Source organism: Cyprinus carpio, chromosome B16 (assembly GCF_018340385.1).
Source record: "Cyprinus carpio isolate SPL01 chromosome B16, ASM1834038v1, whole genome shotgun sequence".
Taxonomy (NCBI): domain Eukaryota; kingdom Metazoa; phylum Chordata; class Actinopteri; order Cypriniformes; family Cyprinidae; genus Cyprinus; species Cyprinus carpio.
In genome coordinates this window covers 23,760,974-23,766,973 of record NC_056612.1, presented here as the reverse complement: position 1 = coordinate 23,766,973, position 6,000 = coordinate 23,760,974, and the positions used below count along the sequence as shown (strand labels likewise).

Sequence of the window (6,000 nt, the reverse complement as noted above, 5' to 3'; positions counted from 1 at the left end):
GCTTTATTTCAGTATCATGTGTTTTACCATGATGGTGTTTAGTGTGTGTGTGAGTGAAACAGCGCATCTTCTAAGAGCAATTCAATCAGCTTCCTAGTTCAGTTTTAAAATTGCTGAACAGAAATTCAGCTCTTCTAAGGGCTGTTTCAGTCATCAAATCAATTTAATTGTAAATTTAAGTTAAACCCATAAAACCTACACTCTGATGAATGTTGGGATAAATATGGTAAAACCCAGCAATTGGGTTGTTTTCAGCTAACAGATGGGTTAAATGTTTCACCCAACCTTCTGGATAACCCAACTGCTGAGTCAAACACAACACAATCGCTGGGTTTGTCTATATTTTATCCAGTGCTTGGCTGTATTTAACCAAGTATTTTTTTAGAGTGTAAAATGTTGATATGGTAAAATTCTGGCAACAACACCTGCCAGTTTTTTTAAACCTTAAATTTCACAGATTTTATTCTTTATTATTTTTTTTTTTTTTTTTTTTTTGTGCATATAGGACTACTTTAAACCCAATACAAGCTGTATCATTTGACTACATTCTTACACAAAGTAAACATAAAATATACTTTAAGTAAGAGTAAAACAAGTATATTTTCTGTAAATACACTAAAATATATTTATTTTCCAGTTTTATTTTTAAATCTTTAGTAATTTTATAATAAGTAATTAGTATTGCTGTGACATATTGATAATGGATATTTTTGCATATTGTTCATATTATCCTTACCTTCATTCCTATACAGGAAAAAATGACTGTATTAATATTATATTAATATATTAATATATTACTCCCTGTGTATTTGGTATGATCCATTCCTCCCCTGTCTCAGTGGTCCAGTCTGTATTCAGAAGGTCAGATTACTCTGTGTGTGTCTCATCCTGCACACAGATGCGCATTACTGTGACCGGCTGCATAAACTCATCAGAAACGTCCGTGTACGAGAGACCTGGGACATGGAGAGAGCTTCATTCTGAGAGTGAGTCCCATCTTTTCTTTTTTCTCTCTCTCATGCATGTTTAGGGAATGATGCAGCAGCACCTGCATGCTCTGACACAGAGAGACTTTAACACCTGGATGATACAAGAGTTCATGCATGATGATACAGATTTATAGAGAAGATAGACTATGTATTAGAGACTTTTGGGTGTTGTAATGAGTTTTGCATGATGTTCATAGACTGGACACACAGGAATCACTGTCTGCAGTTTGCAGTTGTATTATATAGATGTGCTCTTCCAAGTTTTGCTGGTGTTGTGATTTAATCTCAAATTACATATTAGAAACATAATTTAACTTTACTTGGATGACTAGTTTCAGAAAAAAAGTTACAAATAAGTAATAATAGTAATAATAAAATTGTCTTTAATTTCCAGAATTGGTAGTAAATTAAGGCTAGAGTTTTTTTTTTTTTTTTTTTTTTTTTTATGTATTATAACTGATTATTATATAATATGGAAAATTTTTATAAAATTTACAATATTATTATTGTTTTTAGTTTGTTATTCATTCTTTTTTTAACATTCGCCTTCAAAGATATGTTAGCTGCCACAAATTGTCTTGCTGTACAGCTTTAACTGATTCTACTTTTGATTTATACTACAAACAGAACACAAAAGCTAATCTGATGGGTTTGAAAGCATCCCGTCCTCTCATGTGAGGAATCCTGTTTGAGTCGCTGCATGAGGTTCTTCTCACAGAAACACAACATCTTTAACTTGAGCAATCTTATCCACTTGAAATAAGACTCACACTCATTTAAGAGTAATTTACTTCAAATATTGAATTTTTTGAATTGTCAGAGTGATGCTCCCTGAGAGCTTTGAGCATTGCTAACAACCCTTGTTTATCTCCAACTGTGCGTTTAAAATAAAATCAAACTTATTTCTTATAGACTCTTAAACATTTAAGTACAAATTTCAAATGTTTCAACATGACCTAAAATATGATCATAATGCATATGCCTTTGCTAAAAGTTCTACTGGGTTCAGATAAAGGTACTTTTGTCATGGTGTTGAAAAACAGATTTTCCTTCAATGTTAAAGAAGGACATGTGTGTCGTCCATCTCATACTCTAGGGGGCGCTCTTCATCATAGATGTGCTTTCAGAAAACTTTCAATTTTTCAGTGAGAATCAAAAAGCAGCTTGAGACCTTGAAGCAACTTAATTGTTTTTTGTGTGTCATCATAGACTAAATACTGAAGAAGCTGTCCTGAGTGGGGAGTTTAAATGCATCTGATATATATATATATATATATAAAACATTAAATTGCAGAGGAAACTAGAAATAGAATAGTATTTTGCTCTGTAGCAGTGCACAAGATTTATGCTTACAATGTTGTAGCGGTGCATTGTGAAATGAAGTCTGACACATTGCTCTGCTTTACATCATTCTTAAGAACACTGGTAAAACGGTAAAAATCAATGTAAAGTGTAGCCTGTGAATATTCATTGGTACAGTTTAGAATTCTTTGACATGTGAGTTCAGATTAAATATTCAGAGAAGTGCAGACCCACCAGAGGATTTGATTTATCTATAATGAACATAACCTTTCTCTTGGTTCTTACAGAACATAGACACTCTGACAGTCATGTTTCAGATAATAAATCTCACTCGTAATAAGAGCGTTGGAGTAGGACAGCCATTATAGGAGCTCATTTTATGGTGAAATGTAAAGGTAAAAATCTTGACAGTCATTTCCTTTTCTTGTGACACTAAAATGACAGATGCTTTATCGACTGTTCAAGGCTACAACGTCATTTGTTCCACTGGAAGATCAGTTATGATCTTCACTGTTTCCTTCTATGACTTAATCATAGTGTGATATGTAGCATAAGATGTGTATTAGATGCAGCTATAGGACGTTGTTCTGTATGTATGTATGTATTGTATTGTATATATTTACTGTTCAAATGTTGGGGTTGGAAAGATTTTTTAAATATTTTTTCTCACCAAAAGTGCATTTATTGGATTAAAATATAGTTAAACAGTACTATAATTACAATTTAAAATATTTTCTATTTTAATTTCTTTTAAAATGTAATTTACACAGGCAAATAGGAATTCTTTGATGAATAGAAATATTATAAAAATATATATTTTTGACCCCAAAATTATTTATTCCCTTTAGTTTATTATTAAAATAATGGCACCTGACAAATCCACACACTTGTGTTCTGCCTTCAGAATTCAAAAGCTTCAAATTCATATTCGTCCTCGCACACCATTTATTTTCTATTTCTCTAATTGCACGGGGGACCTTTTCTCATCTCTTAGTGAAATTATAATTCTGCTCCATTCTCTCTGCAAGACACAGTCACATGAAAGACTGAACATCATGACAACTCGTCTCTCTCAAATTCTTTCAAAATGAAGGTTTCACTTCAGTGTTGACAGATCACTTATTTACAGCACATTAAAAAAAAAGATTTCCAATTAAAACTATGGCTCTGTTCCAATACCAAGTGAGCTGCCTTGCAATAAGAAATTTCTCTCACTCCACCCTCTTGTATACATTATTTCAAAGAACTTACTGCAATGCATTCTGGGATTTTCATCTCCAAGATGCATACAGTGCTTCCTTTTTTAATTTGATTAGAATGAAATATTGTAATCATGCTTTGGGAACATAATTAAAATGCTCCCTATGTAGTCAGCTCACTAGTTTTTGGGACAGGATCACTGTGTTTGTGTTGTTTTTGTTTTGAACACTGCAACAATGATTTTTTTTTTTCTGTATCTACGGCATTATAGTCAGCTCATGGTATTGCATAACACTGTAAATGCTAAATCCAAAGAAGCCGGTCAGAGTCCTCCAGGTGGTAGGAGCTTTACTGGTTCGGGCTACAGCGATTTATCATGTAGCCACACTTCATTTATGAATTAATAGTGCGCTGACGCAAACTAGTCAGTGATTTATGGGACAGACGGAAAAAGCTGAAATATCAAGACTTTAAAAAGGGTTGGTGTGTGGGATTGCATAAAAATTTATTAGGGCCCGAGCAACGATGGTGTGAGGACCCTCTTGAAATTGCTCTGTTTCTTCTTCTTCTTCTCCAAAGTAAATCGCATTTTTGAGGGCCTAAACATCCAAAACTCATGAAACTTTGCACACTAGTCAGAACGGGCTATATAGGTTTAGAAGTGGGTGTGGCAAAGTGGGTGTGGCAAAATGGCTCAATTGCGCCACCTGTACACATTCAGCTGAGTGCGCCTCGAGCTACGTTTTACGTATATGTACGAAAATTGGTACACGCATGTAACACACCATTACATACAAAAAAGTATCTTGGAACAAAATCCAAAACCCAACAGGAAGTCAGTTATTTTTATTTTTCTGTACGATTTTTGTGCAGTTTTTGCCATTTCCAGGCCTCGTACTTTGACAAACTCCTCCTACAGTTTTAAATTGGATCATCTTCAAATTTGGTGAGGGTCATCATAAGACCTTTGTGACATTAGATTGCAAAGATCTTGAGTTTTCGTCAAGGGGCATGTCCCTGGCGGCCTGACAAAATTTGATGTTTCGCCATGAAAAAGGAAGTTGCTGTAACTCAGGCAAGCAATGTCCGATCTGGACATTTTTACCCAACACCCAACAAGAGTTAAATAGGCTGGCAACATGCTAGAAACATACTAAATATGCTAGCAACACTTAGCTAAGTGCTAAAGCATGCTAATAATGCAGTTATACAGGAAGTTGCTGTAATTGAGGCATGCAGTGTCCAGTCTGCCCCAAATTTAAGAAGTTTGATAAGAGTCCTGTCCTGAACACATCTACATGCCTGTATTAAGTTAAAGTCATAGCTCCACCTGCTGGCAACAGGAAGTGACATGGTTAACACTGTTGTGCACTCCTAGCAACCTATTAAAAGTGTCAACAAGTATTAAATAGGCTGGCAACATACTAAAACATGCTAGCAACACTTAGCTAAGTGTTAAAGCATGCTATTAATGCAATGAAACAGGAAGTTGATTTAAAGCATGCAGTGTCCAGTCGCCCCAAACTTAACATGTTTGATGAGAGTCCTGGCCTAAACACATCTACATGCCAAGATTCAGTTCACTGCACTATTAGCAACAGAGTAAAATATGCCATTGTGTGCTAAACATGTTTGAAACATGCTCAAACATGCTAGCAACACTTACTAAGTGCTAAAGCATTCTATTAATGCCATCAAACAGGAAGTTGTTGTAACTCAAGCATACAATGTCCAATCTGCCTCAAACTTCACATGTTTGATAAGAGTCCTGGGCTGCGTTCAGCTCCAACAAAACATTGCAAAACATTTTTTAAATGGAAACGGTGGTGTATTGAACACCCTGTTCTGATGATGCAAGAGTTGAAACTCTGGCAGCTGATAAGGCCATTATTTGTGTTCTTTTTGAAGAATTTTCAGAGCCTGATGAAATCTGTATATATATATATATATATATATAGATAGATAGATAGATAGATAGATAGATAGATAGATAGATAGCACCACCTACTGGCAACAGGAAGTGACATGTTTAACAATGTGATGCACTATTAGCAATACAGTAAAATATGCTGTTGTGTGCTAAACATGCTAGAAATATGCTCAAACATATTAGAAACACTTACGAAGTGCTAAAGCATGCTACTAATGTAATGAAACAGGAAGTTGTTGTTACTCATGCATACAATCCCCAATCTTTCCCAAACTGCCTGGCCTGAACACATCTAAAGGCCCATATTCAGTTATAATCATACCGCCACCTGCTGGCAACAGGAACTTACTTGTTTTACATTAACTTAAACATGCAATGTCCGATCTGTCCCTAACTTCACATGTTTGGTAAGAGTCCTGGCCTGAAAACATGAACATTCCAATATTCAGTTATAGTTTATAGCCCCACCTGTTGGCAACAGCTCATGTTTTACACTAACTCAAACATACTGTACAATGTTCAATCTGCACCAAATTTCACAGATTTGATAAAAGTCCTGGTCTGAAGACATCTACATGC

At 35.0% G+C, this 6,000-nt stretch overlaps 1 protein-coding gene across 1 annotated transcript in view; it reads left to right on the top strand.

Moving 5' to 3' along the window:
- The first annotated feature begins 848 nt into the window (after window positions 1-848).
- Window positions 849-6,000, top strand: part of LOC109055979 (oxidation resistance protein 1-like) — a 141,295-nt gene continuing 136,143 nt past the window's right edge. Inside the window, exon 1 of the mRNA XM_042741593.1 lies at window positions 849-986. The gene's annotated coding sequence lies outside the window, so the exon portion shown is untranslated. The remainder of the gene's footprint in view (window positions 987-6,000) is intronic.